This window comes from Belonocnema kinseyi, chromosome 2, assembly GCF_010883055.1.
Source record: "Belonocnema kinseyi isolate 2016_QV_RU_SX_M_011 chromosome 2, B_treatae_v1, whole genome shotgun sequence".
Classification (NCBI taxonomy): domain Eukaryota; kingdom Metazoa; phylum Arthropoda; class Insecta; order Hymenoptera; family Cynipidae; genus Belonocnema; species Belonocnema kinseyi.
Genome location: NC_046658.1, coordinates 2,138,195 through 2,156,244, shown reverse-complemented (window position 1 = coordinate 2,156,244; position 18,050 = coordinate 2,138,195). Strand labels below are relative to the sequence as shown.

General features: G+C 35.7%; 1 protein-coding gene across 2 annotated transcripts in view; it reads right to left on the bottom strand.

Moving 5' to 3' along the window:
• Positions 1-12,745: 12,745 nt before the first annotated feature.
• LOC117167911 overlaps positions 12,746-18,050 on the bottom strand; it is a 216,115-nt gene continuing 210,810 nt past the window's right edge. For both annotated transcript variants that reach the window (XR_004466441.1, XM_033353153.1), the window contains 3 exons: positions 14,652-15,252; positions 14,193-14,455; positions 12,746-13,041 (listed from right to left, as the gene is read on the bottom strand). The gene's annotated coding sequence lies outside the window, so the exon portion shown is untranslated. The remainder of the gene's footprint in view (positions 13,042-14,192; positions 14,456-14,651; positions 15,253-18,050) is intronic.

Genomic DNA, 18,050 nt, shown 5'->3' with positions numbered 1-18,050 from the left:
GGACCTTAATGTTCGCAGGCAGACTTGAAAAAACATGGCTTTTGGTTCCTCTAGAATCAAACCGAGGGGCCTATGACAAAGCCACCGAACGCGTCCTCGGGTTGCGGATAGAGGGTCCCTGTACCATGGGTTTCTGCTGAATATGGTTACAAAAATAAATAGGCAGTTGTGGACAATTGTCAAGGGGTGGTCCCGAATGAATTAAGCCCCAAGCGGAGGTGCGAAAACCGTGCCGAAAGCTGAATGGCACCTGGGCGAGGTGTCTAGAACGCTGACTCTGGGATACTGGGCGACATCTCAGAGTACGTAGCCTTATCCTTGCATGCGAGGCTCTACAAGGATGGACGAACCTCTTTCCCTAGCTTCTCGTGGGAACAACAATGACAAAACCAAACATAGTTGTAGTAAGTCCGGTTCGAAACAACAGAACGCGCAGGGCTCTCGATAATGGGTCGGTCAACAATGCCAACCACTCTAGAGCTGGGGGAGCCAATAAAAATGGATTCAATGCGATGCATCGGCAGAATCTCGGGACCTTTAGGTGGACAGAGCGACTGAATCACGACTAGCTAGAGAGCTACGATGCGAGTGTGGCCCTTGAACGGTGTTACATGGCACGGCTGCATGTTCAGTGGTGCGAGAAACACCCGGAGCTCTCGCACTTTTCGCAGCAATGTCTGCGAAACCATGCCAAACTACTCCGAGAAAGGGGCTATGTAGCGGAACGCCTACTCTACCATAGCTAGAACAAACCGGCAACAGAGAAAGAGAGGCGATACTGAAATAAACCGTGGGCAAGCATCCAATAGATCAACCAACGGTTGATCATAAGACCAAAAGAAGAATGCATCAACTGGCCGTAAAGATAGGCTGGGCAAGAGAGTACGCGTCCCGCATTCAGTGTGTTATTGACTACATCACATCTGGCAGGAAGTTTACCGCCAAGGTTCAAAAGTTCGCGTGCGACCTTCGGACCCGTTATTACACACTTAACACGTCAAAGCTGCTGACCATCAGGCAGCATGTTGTTGAGAGAATACGGATACTATCTAACGCTAAGAGAAGTCTAGAGCGGAGGGAGAGGTGTGTCAGAGAAAATCAACAGTTTCTCTCTGACCCATCTCGACTCTTCCAAGACCCTCCAGTTACTGTCGACCACCAGCACAAACCAGAGGAGGTTGAAGTATTTTGGAGAGAAGGCTACGAAGTGCAGCATAGACTGGACGAAGACTCAGAAAATATAAATATCTGCAAGGAGCTGTGTGATGCCCTTATAACACCTGATGAAGAATGCCCACCTATCACTACGAAAGAGGTGAAAAAAGTATTAAGAGGGATGAAGAACTATTCCGCCTGAACACACTGTATAAGATATTCGACCTCCCATAGACTTATCATCTGTCTTTTAGAAAGCTTAAAGGTTCATTCGCAAATCGTTACGTGCATAGAGAGATTGATGCCGGTTTGGAAAACCAGATTTACTATTTTATCTGGAAAAAGTCGTGTGGCAACTAACAAGGTCACCTTTCAGAGAGGTGTTTTCCAGGGCGACACCATGAGCCCACTTCTCTTTTGCCTTACATTATTGCCACTATCTCTAGCACTTCGCCATTCCGACGGGTACTTGTGCGGCAAACCTGCAGATCTAAAGTTCAAGGTCACTCATGTATTTTACATGTACGATATTAAGATCTGTGCTGAAAACAAAGAGCAACTATATCTAGCTCTAGGGATTGCCGAACGATATACTAAGGAAATTGGAATGGACTTTGGGTTAGACAAATGCGCCAAGGTTTATTTGAAGCGAGGAAAACTTAATGACATCCCTGAAGATACGTAGCTCGTTGATAGAAGCGCTATACGACACCTTTGCGCTGGAGAGACTTATACATACCTGGGCGTGCCACCGAGACGCATTCAGGATGTGACATCTATAAAGGATGCTCTCCGAAGCAGATATAAACGTCTTATCTGGCAGATTTGGTTTTCCGAACTGTCGGCGAGGAAAAAAGTATCTATAACGAACATGCTTGCCGTCCCGGTAGTACTCTATTCACTTGGAGTAGTTCCATGGATGAAGAACAAGCTCAGATCCCTTGAGATCGGGACAGGAAAAGTTATAAACATGAACAAAAGCATGCATTTTAAGTCTTCTGTTCCGCGACTGTACATCTCACGCCGTCAAGGTGGTCGTGGAATATTCAGCATTGAATGACTTCACAACAGGATTATTCACGGAATCACGAAGAACTGGGCAAAGGAGCGTTTCTGTACAAACAGTGAAGGAGGCAAAATGCATCCAATCTTATATATCTCGAGTATTCACTCCTGAAAGCCCGGATTAAGAAAGCACAAGAGAAAAACTTTCGTGAACAGCTCCTCGATAAGAGGATGCACGGTATCTTCCACAGAAATGTGGAGGATCATTCAATGTCATGTGAGATAACGTTTGCTTTCCTTAAATCGCCGGATTGATGTCTGGTACGGAGGGTTTAATTTTGGCATGCCAGGACGGTGTCATATCCACCTTAACATACCGTCACCAGATTTTGAGCCAAGACATTCCTGATGATAGCTGCAGGGCGTGCCGTGCACACCTCGAGCATTTAACTCACATACTATCTTGTTTTCCGAATCATGCGGGAATGACCTACATCCAAAAGCACAATGCGGCACTAAGAGTGCTTTATTACCATATCTGTCACTCTTACGGCATTAACCTTAATATCACTCCTCTAAATACTCCTAGGGAAATAGTCAATTGTCGAGAATGGGAAGTGCCGCATATACTGGAACTTTATATTCTCGACAATTGTTTCTGTTGCACACTCGAGGCCAGACATGGTTCTTCTCGACTTCGAGAAGCGAACATTGTTCGTTATCGAATTTTCGGCACCAGCTGACAAAAACATCATAGCCAAGGAAAATGAAAAGAAAGAGAGGTATAGAGACCTTTTAAGGGAGTTGCAACGATTGTACCCGGAATATTCTGTTAAACTAATCGTCCTTATCATCGGCGGGAAAAATGCAGAAGGCAATGTAGTCCTTAGATCGCTGTTTGTTCTCAGGGTTGTCCTAATGACAAATTTTCAATATATATATTATGATCTTAGCCGTTGCTCTCAAGATGGCTGCGCCGCCCCTGACGCTGTATAGTGCAACCGTGAGTGCGACCCGTGCGAGCAATCATCAAACAGTCAGCGTGAAATCATATGGAGTCAGGCGGAGTCGAGAGCAATCAGTGCGAGTCTACAGGTCTAGATGGGAATCAACAGACTCATATGAAATCAAATGCAAACTTCGGTAAATATTCATCTCATTTTAGAGTGAATGGCCCCTCGGAGCATTCACTTTTTAAATTTAGTATCTGTAGTTTATAAATGGCACACATTATTTAAAATTTATATAAACATATGTGTCGCATGTAACATAAAATTCTTGTATTTTTCAAAATAAGTTCAGAAATCTTTCTTCGAATGATGCACAACAATAGTAATTCTATGTATATAAAAAATGCAATATATGTATTTGCAAGACATTGTGGAAATAAAAACAATAAAACAGACAAGACTTAAAGAGAAGACCCCTTAATCATACCTGGTCATACACTTTTCTTAAAATTTTTTTGGACTTATTTGTGTATTAAGCAGCGCCGGGTTTATCAAGGGGCGCGGTGGGGCTAGTGCCCCAGACCCCAAAATGCCGAGGGGCCCCTGATCCTAGAAAATTAATAAAGTTTACAGCAACATTGGGATATTTAGATAAACTAAAAGATAGATGTGTATGTATGAAGGGTTTCAGAAATTTTTCTTCTAACTAAAGCTGATATAAAATTGCAATAAATAGAGAAAATTTTAAAACACGAACTAAAGTATTATTAATAATAAATACTTTTATAATAACAATTGTGTACAAAAACACCACCGGTTGCATTTTTCATAAAAATCCGGAAATCTAATGAATTTTTTTAAAGCCTTTTCGAGGAACAAAATCATTTATTCAGCTCGGGCTAAACTAACAGTTTTGAGCTTTTCGCATACCCCCAATTATTATAATCAAATTTTAAGTACAAATTCATGAACTAAGAAAGTTTTATGAGCGAAAAAAACATATTCCGAAACGAATTACTGAGGGTGATCCTAATCGTAAGATCTCAGTTATACCCGCCTATTGGTTCGAGTCTAGATGTGCCTGGAAAAGGCCGCTTTGTGCAGTGATGAAGGTATACAGTCACAGGTAGCTAAGGTTTAATTGTTCATTGTCAGAGTTTCCGCACGTTTTGATGGCTGAATACTTTAGAGTGCAGGCCAATATAAAAGGGACCAACTACCTAATACTTAAATTTAGAAAAAATGTTGGTTAAAATAAAAAATAGCGATTTTTAGATGTCAAATCAAAATATACATATTGTGATCAGAATTGCATTTTTCTGTAAGGATCACATACACCATAAAAAATGTAAGAAGAGCATATTGGAACTATATTGTCAGAACTTAAAAGTTTATTTTGATAATACGATACTTTATCACCTTTTCGGACCTCTAAGTGTGCCCTTACATTCTGAAAAAGCCTATAACTATTGGATTAAATCAATTGTTTTGATGCTAAAGGTATGCCGTTGCCAGCTTCACGTAAAGTTAGCGTGCAATGCATTTTATGTATTAAATTTAATATCTCAAAATTTGGGACCTAGTGTTCTTTTCAGCGCCCAATGAGCCTTTAATTTTTGTATAATTTTGGAATTAATTGCATCTCTGGTTTCTGAGTTTTAAGTGTGGCGGTGCCAGCTTCACATGTGAAACCATAGCAGGCATTGTTTAAAAAAACACTAAAAGGTCTGTGGGGTCGGGCCTAGTGGGGATTTTCAGCCGTAAATGAGCCCTTTATTCCATGAAAAATTTGATTATATTGAATAATTAGTTTCGAAGTTACAGCTGTGGCAGTGCTAGCTTTATTCAGCGCGTAACAAGTTTGTTCTAAAAAATTGTAGAGCCAAAAATTTGGGGTCTAGAGCTCTTTCCAGCCCTAAATGAACCCTTAATTTTGGTGTGCTTCCGCAATTGATTACAGTACTGGTTTCGGAGTTATAGTTGTGGCGGTGCCAGCTTCACGTGTAAAACCAGAGCACGCATTGTTTAAAAAAAAAACAAAAGGACTGTGAGATTGGGCTTAGTGGGGATCACCAGCTCTTAATTATCCCTTAATTCCTGAAATTTTTTTTATTTGATTGAAAAGTAGTTTCAAAGTTACGGGTGTGGCGGTGCAAGCTTCACGTGGAGTGGGCGCGCAACACGTTTCTTATAAAAAATTGCAGAGCCCAAAATTTAAGACTTATGGCCCTTAAAAGCCCTAAATGAGAGCTTAATTATATGATAGTTTTAATTTTAATTTTCAAAAAAGGTGGTGCTAGCTTCAGAGATGTCTTTATGCTCGCGATTTTTTGCTAATGGTCGTTCTAAAGAATAAAATCTCCTAAGAGTTTGACTATACGAGTCGCCAATACCTCCTGCGTTTTTTACAGAGAAATTTGACGGTGTAACGCCCGGTAGCAATATCGCGTTTAGTGTTTTCTTAATAATGCTTTTCGCATGCATTTTCTTCGTTTGATAAGATTTCCTCGTTAGGACCGTTTTAGATTTCCCAGGGTTCTGAAATTTTTGTGTGTAATAGATTTAGTGATAAGTTACAAACAGGGGTATTAGAAAATACTGCTCCAGATGTTTTTCCGCCTAAAATTCATTCAAAGTGAGTTTTTTGCAAGATGGCATTATAGTTCGCTAAAGATATCTGACCGGCGCAAAGCAACTTTAAAAAGATTTCTGCACCGATAAGTGCATCCATTTCTCTGGGCAAATGAAAACCTGGATCAGCAAGATGGATATTCGCTGGAATGTTTAAATCAACCATGTTTATTTGTTCGCTTGGAGCATGATCATTTATTTCTGGAGCTATTAATCAGATAGATTCGCAGAATATTGGTTTAACCGGGATTGAACGGTTTTTCGCGTAATTTTTTCTGCATTGGAATTCATTTCATTCACTCCGCCCAGAGGAATATTGACATCGTATTGTTTTAAACCTAACTTCGTGGCCATTTTTTTAGTTAAAAGATTAACCTATGATCCGTTATCAAGGCGAGTCCTGCATACATGAGGGTTTCCTTTTCGGCCTAAAACGTGTACGATTGCTGTTGATGATAATACTTGTAATGGATCTGTTCTGTGTAAATTAGCAAAATTAACCTGCGCTGATTTTTGTAAGTTATGATCTTGTTGCAAGAGGCTACATTCGGCTACAGAATGATTGGACCGGAGACAGTTGTGGCACAGGTTTAGATTTTTTAGGATATTCAACCGCTTCGATAAATTCGCCTAACATCACGAAATAAAATTAAACTGATTCTGTTGTCCCGTTGTGTTTACTGTACCGTTGCATTCAGCTTCGGCTTAACCTACATAGAGGTTTACCCTATTCTAATCTAAAAAAACATGACCTAACCTAACCGATTACGCTGGCAACCCTGTTCTTGCGTACTTTCATATTTTGACATTAATAGCAGTAAATGTCTGGAGTTTCGTAACCGCTTGTTGCTAGCATTATTCGCTTGTTTCTGTAACCAGGGCACCTTCATGTGGTTACGGTGGGCAACGGATCCACATTGGCTGAGTCCCTGGGTAAGCGGCGTTCATGTCGTCATGGCAGACACAGGTAAAAAGTATATTACGATCCAGGGAAAAAACCCAGTATCGGCATCTGGTCAGGATGGGAAAGCGGGCTCTCCGACGTCGTCATCATGCAACCGTAGCCCTTCATCAATCGATCACTCGGTTGGTGTAGAGTCTCATGCTACAAGAAAAAAAAACCGCGAGCATTTCTCAATCGCATGCCTGCAAGAATAGCTCAGATTCATTCTGTTACATTTGCAGTAAATATGAAGTGAGCAGTTTGCGAAAATTAATCGACAAGGAAGTGAAAAGTCTTTACGAAAAGTGTTTTGACCGTAAATTGCTGCACCAAGTAACAAAATCGGTTCCTCATGTAATTTGCAATTCCTGTAGACTTATGTTGTATCGCCTAAAAAATTCAAACAACGAAATGTACTGCAAGTACTCTAGACCAACCACACGGCAAACACCCGTTATTGCGAAGGACTGCTACTTTTGCATGAATTCCGTCAAAGAGTGCAACGCCAACAATAAAAATAACATTTCGTACATTAATGTGTGCACAGTCACAAGAGCAATTGAAATCAATAAAAATGCACGCCAGACTGATTTAAGTGCTTTAGAAGATGATAGAATGGAAGTTGAAAGTCAACGTCATGGAGGTGGTAGTGAAACCAGTGATCGAACAAAAAATAGTTCTGATGATTCCGATCAAAATGACGAAAAAGATGACGAATATGGCGTGCATAAAATGAAATTGAAGGTTCCAATATTAGTGTCACAACTAAAACTGAATGATTTTATTAGATATCTTGGATTACCGAAAGACGGCGCTGAATTTGCCGCTTCATTTCTAAAAAGAAGAAATCTTCTAGAGTCAAAGACAAAAGTTTCATTCTATCGCGACAGGGACAAAGAATTATGAAAGTTTTTCGTTAAAGACGAAGAGACGTCTTTAGTGTACTGCAATGACGTTAACGGACTAATGAACCACTTGAAGAAAAATGTTTATAGAGACGAAGAATGGCGACTTTTCATTGATTCGTCAAAACGCAGCATTAAGGCTTTTTTATTGCATAACACGAATACTTACGCTCATATCCCTATAGCTCATTCAACAGCCATCAAAGAAGAATATAACAATGTTAAAATACTGCTTGAAAAAATTAATTACACGAATCACAAACGGCAAATATGTGGTGATCTCAAAATCAAAACAATGATATTAGGCCAATATCGGGTTTCATGAGAGAGCCATGCTTTATATGCCTGTGGAATAGCAGAGATCGAGCCAATCGTTACAGCAAAAAACATTGGCCTTTAAGAGATTCATTCAAACTTGGTTCTCATAATATCATCAACCAAAGCCTCGTTGATCCAGAAAAAATTTTACTACCAACCCTCCACATAAAGCTTGGGCTCATGAAGCAATTTGTCAAGGCGTTAAACAAAGATGTTCAATGCTATAAGTATATATCCCTTTAATTCCCTAATGTTTCAGACGCTAAATTGAAAGAAGGAGTCTTTGATGGACCACAGATTCGAATATTGACAAGAGATACTAATTTCGTGAGCCACATGACGAAAAATTAAATAGACGCTTAGGAAAGTTTTAAAGCAGTAAACGCAAATTTCCTCGGTAAAAAAAAGTCCAGACTACGAGAATATTGTTGCGAAAATGATAAGAGACTACAAAAGTTAGGCTGCTTGATGAATTTAAAACTTCACTTTCTAGATTCCCATCTGGATAAGTTTCCAGAAAATGTTGGTGATTTCAGCGAAGAACAAGGGGAACGTTTTCATCAAGACATAAAAGTGATGGAACAACGATATTAGATAGATGGGACGAGGTCATGATGGCTGATTTTTGCTGGATGTTGAAAAGGGAAACGAATGTAGATCTTAAACGTAAGCGTAACCCTTTGCATCGTTCCTTCGAAGAAAAAAGGACACGTTATACGATAAAAAGCAAGCTAAAATGTAAACATGAAAGATAGTATAAATATATCCCTTAAGTCTAAGAAAAGCAGAGAGAAAAAAATTTTGAATAAAATTCTTATTCATTTGCATGTTTAAGTTACAGTTCTATATTTTAATTGATACGAACATTGTCAGGTTAATTGAAATGGGGTCAATTCTACTTGTAGTTCTAAGTTTCTTCAAATGAGTAATGTGCGTCTAAATTATTAACCACCTGGTGTACAATTAAATGAATTTAATTGTGTAACAACGGGAACACTTAAGTTAAGTTGTGCTGCGTTAAGCGAAATTTCATTATTTTCTGTTAAGTTAGAATCATTTGTAGGTTAAGATCGAGTTAACCTATTAAATATAGCACACATTTAAGGCTGAGAACCGTACACTTACATAGCTACACGTGTGGTTGAATTTCATTCGGCTAGGTTTGGTTAGGTCAGGTTTTGTTAGATTAGGATAGGTTAAAGCTCTATGTAGGATAAGCCGAAGCTGAATGAAACGGTACCGCAAACACAACGGGACAACACAATCAGTTTAATTGTGTTTCCTGAAGTTAGCTTAGGTTCGATTAGGCTAGGTTAGATTTATTTCTAAGATAGGCTCGAGTTGACCCGTCATTTTTTGAGGCTATGGCTCAACCATGACGTGATGGGTGATTTTTGATACCGAATTTGAATTCAGCGCCCGAAAATCCATAGAAATACGTGTGTCTTGTTACCAGATCCGCACACTTTTTGTTTGTGTGGCTGTGTTATTTATAACCGCGTTAGGGTTGTCGTAATATTTTACAAGAATTTTCCAAGCTACCTGGTAATTCGCGTCCGTATTTTCAAGTGACTCGATTCTATCAACTGCCTTTTCCGTTAGGCATAAGCGCAGATAGATTAATCACTGAGAATCTGTGAATCTTTTATCATTATGAATCGAGGATTTAAACGTATCGCTAAAACCTGGCCATTTTTCGTAAGAACCACTAAAAGTTGTTAAATTTAGTGCCCGTAATTTAAGATTGATAGCATGATCGTTCGTTTGATTGGATACAATTGTAGCGTCCGTCAAGGAACTTGAACCACTCAAATTACTACAATCACGAGAAGATGACGGGATTAGCGGTTTTTTTGGTAATTAACCGCTGTGCCCTTGCACATGCGGTGGATAGCCTGCCCTCGAAATCACTTGTTTCTGCATATTCCTCATATAGCGTTTCATCGGATACTAAAATTCGATTTCGGTTTGTTTTTCTTCAAAATTTACTTTTAAGGCTGCCGCTTCCGCAAGTTTGCCTATGAATTTGATGAAATCCATTTGATCAGAAGGTTTAGTTAGAAAGGTTTCAAATCGCGTAAGTTTTGACTTTAGAGCACCTCGAAGCTTGTGTAGATTATTATTTCAGCTAAATTCTCCATTTTTTCGATTTATGCGACTGTGAACAAGTAAGTAGAATGGGGATGGTAAAAACATGCTAACACGTTATGATAAATGATTCAAAAAACAAGCATGCGAAAGTTACCCTTTTTTAATCACTGGCGATTGATACAAAATACACATATTGAATTGAAATTAGTCGAATACACTCAAGAAATTTGACAATGAGAAAAAAAAACACTTTTTATCAGTTTGTATACTTATAAACTCGCACACTAACACTCTACACGTTGATGGATGACTGCCATGCGATTGAGGATGATTTAAAAACTGCTACTCCGGTTCAATTGGGGATTATTGAACCAAATTTTGATTGTTCTCATTGAAATTCTCGTTGAAATACTCGTTCTCGTCAGATTTCTCGTTCTCGTCAAAATATTCGTTCTCATTGAAATTCTCGTTCTCATTGAAATACTCGTTCTCGTTGAAATACTCGTTCTTGTTGAAATACTCGTTCTCGTTAAGATATTTGTTAACGTTTTCGTAAATTCCAAAGTTTTAAAACCGTTGTAAAACTTTATAAATCTGAAAATTGCGCAGCAACATAAACTTTTGGTCCCCTTCGCTGACACTGCTTTTATATATAATTTATATAATTTAATTGGCAACAAATTCAAATTTAATGATTAAATCTTTTGATCCTAAAACTCGTGCTTATATCAAAAAATTTACGACATCCATAAAACTTGAATTAACGAGACCCAATCTATTTCAAATCAGGCAGAGTCCTACACTTGAAATCTCAGAATCTAACCAGGACGAAATATGTTGTTTTTTTTTAGAAAAAATTAAGCGATACATATTTTTCCGATTTGAACAAAAAAAAATGTCTAAAAAGTTATGCGTATTTGAATTTTTCTACTGTGTTGTTCAAAACCCCCGATTTTTTCCTTCAAGCCTCTATAACTTTAGATTTCAAAAAAATTCACAAATTAGATTTTTGGAAAAGAAAATTCTCCCGAGCTCAAAACTGCTTTAGGTCGTATGATGACGATAAAATGCCTTTCTGGTATTAGTACACATTTTATTTGTAATATTTTAAGAATAAAAGCAACAAACTTACAAGATTTCTTCATTATCAAATTACAAGTTCAAACCAAAAAAAAGGCAAAAATTTAAAGACGGGTTTTTTTTAAAGAAAATCGATATCTAATTTTGTTTAGAAAAACCGCTGATATTTGTTTAAATTCAAACCTTTTTTAAATTTTCAGTAAATATTGACAGAACAAAAAAGAAGAAATTGGAGGTTTTCGGAAACAACCCAGTGGGCACGAAATTTAAGAACGTAATTGGATCGTCCTAAAGACGTTTTTTGGACGTACAAGTCAAAAGACGTTATTTGAACATTTCAAAAAATGTCCAAAGTCAGACCAAATAATGTTCTAAAAACGTTTTATGTTCAAAATACGTCTTCAAAACGTCTCTGGAACATTGTATGTTTATGGAACGTTATATGGACTGACATAGGACATTTTTTAGCCGTTCTAATAATGTTCTTTAACGTTTGTGTCTTCTAGGTATTTATCAATGAACGTAATTACTGAATAATTAATTTGTTAGTACGGACCAGATCAGATGTTATTGAATCAAATTTTAATTGCAAATTTTAACAACCAAGGTAGGTTTGAACCATTTATTGCGGGTCTGCTTTAAAGGTATAAATAACCCTGCTTAAAATATTGGACAGAAGACGGATAGAAAAACGGTTTTTATCCGGTTCTGTCCGTAACCTAGGCTGTATTTTGTGTCGGAATTTAGTACGCAATCATACCTGAGTTACATTCGATTCATGTTGATCCGTTATCCGGTAATCCAGATATAATGAAATATTCAATAAGTCCAGAAGCGCTTCATTTCTGAGTGTATCCGGCTCTTACCTGTCATTTAAAAAAAGTGATAAAATATTTAGGTTAAGAAGTGGAAGTGGATCCTACCTTATCCAACTTCTGTCTGCCAATTATAATCAAAAATAATATTTATTATTGTTTATCAAGTCCAAAGGCGGTTCCTGTCTGAGCTTGTCCAGTTTTTACTCGACATTCAAAAAGTGAGAAAATGTTTAAGTTAAGAAGTAGAAGTTTACCCAACCTTATCCTGTTTCTATCCGCGAAATGAAACCACAAATTAATAGAGTTAATGTGTAACTTCGGATCGTGTCTGAATTTAGTCGGCACTTATCCGCCAAGTATAACTTGAAATTTATAATCTGCTTCACAGACGCTTCTATCTGAAAATTTTTTCGTCATTGCAATGACGCAGGCTGACCGGTTTTATCCGAAATTATATACGGTTTTTGTGTCCGGCTTCTGCATAAAATCTTACCCGGCGCTTATACGTTTTTTAATGCGGTACTTATCCGATTTTTTCTGCAACTCGACTGTCATTTTAAAACTGCAATCTATCCTACTCTATTCGGAATTTTACACGGATTTTGTGTTAGTTTTCTATGAGAAATCTTACTTGATATTGATCTGCTATACACCAGGTTCTATCTGAAACTCAACCCGCAATTTCATGCAGTACTGTATGCAAATATATATTATATTTAACCGTCTATATCCGTTATTTAGTCAACTAAATGCATTTCATTAACGTAAAGAGAATTTATTGAACGCTAAAAAATTACAGAAGAAAACAAATATCATTCATTTAAAGTTGTCTTAAATCTCCTTTTAATATTCAAATTTTTCGATATCAGACTAAAAAATAATCTTAGCATGTTTATTCTCTTCTACCTCTACATCACCATATTCATTAGCCGCATTTTCTTCTTTTTCAATATCACTATCCTCTTCGCTGTCACTGTTTTCCTTTTCATCGTTTTCTCCGCTGTGACTGTCTTTGTTATTTTTTTATTTGCTTTCACTACACTTCTTCTTGTTCTTCAGTAGCACTGTCTTCATTGACATCTTTTCTGTTCCCTTCTAGATCTTTATCTTCATCTCCATTATATTCCTCTCCTGATGAATCATTTCTAAAGACATAATCAGTTTAGATTTTATTTTAGCCTGAACTCTGTTTAAAGTAGTCTTTCGAAGACGATTGGGTTCAAAAATTTGTTTGCGAATTAAGTATCCCACATTTCCTAAGATAGACCAAATTTTCGCTTCACCTTTTCCTGCCTGCATCATCCAAAAGTGGGTGATAACAGGAAGCCGAAAATATTTGTAATATCAACAATAATAAACAATTATATAAACAATATTCAGGGTGGCCGTTCTAATGAATGTAAAAAATTCCCGGTCATTTCCCGGTTTTTTCCCAGTCCGAAAAAATTTTAAAACTAAACATTTTTTCATTTTAAGTAATAAAAAATGAACCGCAAATGAAATCACTCAAAATAGAACTATTGAATTTTAAACTTTTAAATCTTAAGTTTAAAAATTTATTTATTCAGAAATGATGTATTCAAACTTTCAATCATTTACAAGAATAAAATGGAAGCTATTAACAGTTTTCAATTGTACAATTTTTAATTAAATGCAGTTCAACTGCGAAATTTTAAACTTTTATGAATTTTGCAATTCAAACATTCAGATTCAGTTCCAAAAATATAAATTCACGTTACCATTTACAATGCTTTAAATATCAGAATAATTCAATAAATTAGAAGCTAAATTATTTTCGTTTTAAGTAGTTTCAAATCAGTAATTTTTCAATTGTTATTTATACGTAAAATTTGATTTAGTTTTAAAATATTTTCTTAAAACTATTTTTTCGAAAAAAAATAATTAAAAATTTTCCCAGAGATATTGAGAAAATTTTGTTATTATCTTAAAAGCTTTCGAAATCCTCAAAAAGCTTCATGATTTTATTTCAAAATGTTAAAAAAAATCGACATTTTATTTAAAAGGTTTTTATATGTTTTGAAATTTTCAGTTATATTTGAAATTTTTTCGAAACTTCTAAATATATATTTTTAAATGTTAGAAATTTTTCTTAAATTTTAACAAAAAAAAAACTGAAAAATTTTAAAAATGCTTTAAAATCTTCCAGATTAGATTTTGATAATTTTCAAAATCTTTTAAAATCTATTTAAATATTCTCTTAAAAATGGCACAAAAAAGTTAATAATTTAGCGAATTAAAGTGAATTTTATGTCTGCAGTAAAAGAAAATAAATTACTTTTGACACATTGAAGCAGTCATCCATTTTGAGCCGGTTCCGGCTTACCATCTGGATCTTTTCTTTTCTTCACATCAGAAAGTTGCCCCGTGACGCTCGAAGTCTTCAAAACGGAGACAGTGAAAATTAACCTTGCCATGGCTCTAAGAAATTTCTTTTCAGTCATGTTCAATCGGTGCCTCTCTCTATCTTACGCATTTTTGTTAATCCATTCTCCACACCCTGCATGTATCTAAATGCTAATCTAAAATCCCTGAATTTCTCTGAAAAATCGTAAAAACAACTTAAAATACCTTGAAGACTTTGAAAATCATAAGAATCCATAAAAATATGTAGAAATCATTAAAATTGTAGAATTTAAAACATTGTCTAATATTATATGATTAAAATAATTTAATCGCAAACACCTAAAATTCTAAATAGTTTAAACACTAAAAACAGTATTTAATAAAAACTCACAAAAAATCAACTCTTAATGAAGTAGTTAAATTTTCACTTAAAAAAGATGAATTCTAAATTGCAAATTTAAGAGTTGAATTTTCAACTAAAAGTGATTAATTTTCAGTCAAAAATGGATTATCCTCGGACAATTGTTGCGAAAAATAACGTATGATACACTTGCGTAAAGACAATTGTTGCTTGTTGGTAATCTCCCTTGTGACGTACTTTTTGAATGGCCACTGAGCAGCTGTCGTGTGTACAGAATTTTGCATACTTTAAACCCTTCGTACCTAGAAAACCGAGAGGAATTGAAAATTATAAATGAATCACAGACCTTTTCCATGGTAGTTTCTACTTTTTTTGAGTAGCAAAATTTCTTTGATGAAGAAAAAACGATGCGATTATTAGAATGTTTTCCAACAGCCTTGCAGTTTAAACTCCTGTTCGTCAGAGCGTCTAATCTAGAGCGGGGAATAATGGTCATTCGGTCTTTCAACGACTCGTTTCCAATTATGATGGGTATATTGCTTTGATTGTTAAATTCCTTCTCAAAATTCTGAAGCTTATTGTTTCTAAGCTCTGCTTTTCTTTTATCTCCAATTACGTTTCTTGCAACAACCTAGATCACACAAAGTTAAGTATGATTGGTTGAATACAAAATTTATATTTTACAGGGTAAAAATAAGATGCAATTTTTTAGAGAAAAATGCTGATTTGCATATTTATACATTCTTATACGCCTGCAGGGTATCTCGTTTAACTTGATAGCACCGTCATCTGACACGCGAATTATTGAGTATCTCAAAGTTATTAGAGCAATGTTAATGAAAAAGAGCAGTAAATATCAGTTTATTTTAATCAGAAATTTTATACTCAGGTCTAAAATTAGTTATTTACTACAAGATTTCTTGTTAAAATTGAATTCAAATTCAAATTTCTTCCCAATAATTTCAAATTGGTGGCGCTGTCATAGCTACCCAACAGGGTTATTGTCAGTAGTTTTTCCTTTACAAGAAGAGATTTCATCTGATGGCTGTTTTATGAATACAGCGAATAAAAATATAATTTTTGTTCCCTCTCGGATAATTTTTTCTAATTCTTGCCTACTTCCTGTAAATGTCAATACATTTGTAGTAGTGTGTGGGAGCGAGGGGATAACGCAGAATGTGCCATCATACATGGCAAATATAAATGTAAATCCCCAGTGGGCACAACATTTCTGAACGTAATTGGAACGTCCTAAAAATCTTTCTTGTACGTACAAGTGAAAAGAGGTCCTTTGAACGTTTTAAAAACGGTCCTAGGTCAGACCAAATAATGTTTTAAAAACGTTTTATGTTCGACATACGTCTTTAAAACGTCTTTGGGACATTGTATGTTTATGGAACGTTACATGGACTGACTTAGGACATTTTTAAGCCGTTCTAAAGATGTTCTTTAACGCTTGTGCCCACTGGGTAACAATGAATCAACGAAATGAATTGTTCAACAAAAAGCTCGACTGTGTACAAAGATTAATATTCTGCCAAAAACACGAATCTTCAAATAAAGATGATAGTTTTTTAAGCAAACATGAAGTACTTAAATTTCAATTAAAAAAATACATTGTCAACCATAAAAAATGAATTTTCAACGAAATACTTCAATGCTCACTGAGCACAATATTTCCGAACGTAATTAGAACGTCCTAAAAACCTTTCTTGTATGTACAAGTCAAAAGACGTCCTTTGAACGTTTTAAAAACTGTCCTAGGTCAGAGCAAATAATGTTTTAAAAACGTTTTATGTTCGAACTACGTCTTTAAAACGTCTTTGGAACATTGTATGTTTATGGAACGTTATATGGACTGACTTAGGACATTCTTAAGCCGTTTTAAAGATGTTCTTTAATGCTTGTGCCCACTGGGTATTTGATTACAAAAATGAATTTTCAATCAAAAAGATTAATTTTTCACCAAGAAGATTAATATTTTACTACAAAAGACGAATTTTTTAATAAAATGCATGAATTTTTAACCAAACATGAAATAGTTATATTTTCAAGTAAGAAAATGAATTTCTAACGAAAAAAAAGAGTTTTGAATTAATATAATGACTACCAAACAAAAATAATTTTTGAAAAAGAAGTTTCACTTTTAATCAAGTAGGGGAGACCACGCTTCAGTAGATAATTATTAATTATAAGCACAATTATAAGTAAAGTAATCAATTGTAATTTTAATATATTAATACATACCATTACTTAATTATTGGTTACAGTAAATTGAGTATTTTACATACATTAGTATTTAAGATTAATGATTATCTACTGTAGGATCATTATCTACTGTAGAGTGGACTCCTCTAGTTGAATAATCAACAAAATAGATGGATTTTCAAGTAAAAAGAAAAGTTTTTTACACCCAAAATAAAAAAATTATCTTAATCGTTTAAAATATTAATTTTTAACCAAAAAAAATGAATTTTCAGTAGAGCAGTTACATTTTAAACAAAATAAATGTTCAACCAAAAAGATACATTTTTTCTGAGCAGATTAATGGTCTACCACATATTGAAACAGGTACAGGCAATAGGACAAAGAAGGTTCAAAAAAATTGGAGAACGAGAATGTGGTTATTTTATACGCTGGTATGACCGGTATTAGGTTATGGATCAGAGATATGGAGATGGAAAGAAAGGAAAGATATTGAGAGTTTGCAAGAAAGGTATATAAGATGAACACTACGGGCACTAGAGGAAAGGGAGGGGAGTTGGCGAGAAAGTGTTTGATAGAGGTAGAAGAGAGGAGAGGGAGGGCGAACGAATTAAGGAGATAGGCAGAAAAAAGGTGGGATTTCTTTACTGCTAGAGGCATGGAAGACGGAACTAGAGTAAACTATGCAGAATTGAAAAAAAGAAGAGGGAAAGACAATTAATAGAAAGCTGGGGATGATTGAGGAATCAAAATAAAATTAATGGTATAAGATGATAAAAAAGGAAGGAGTACCAAAGTATATAGAAAAGGGATGGGGAAAGAGAAGGTGGACCAGAATAGCAAGATTTAGATTGGAAACGAGGTAAGGGAGGGGATGTATTGGAAAAAGAAGAGAACAGAAAGTATAAAATATGTAAATGGGAGGAGAAAACATGGGAGCATGTATGGGAAGGATGTAGGAGAGGAATGGAAGATAAAGGAGACTGGCAAGAGAATGTGGTTAAGATTCTAAGGGAGGATGGATTAGGAGAAGAATGGATGAAGAAGTTGGAGGGTGCTAGAGGTGTAAAAAAGTGAAAGAAAAAGTAAACAGAAGTCTCTTAGATTAGAAGCGTATAGATTGTACGAGGGTAGTTCAATAAGTCCTTAGAATGAAGTATAAAAACAATTTTTTTTGGGTAAATTTTTTAAAATTTTTCAACATAATCTCCTTGGAGCTCTATA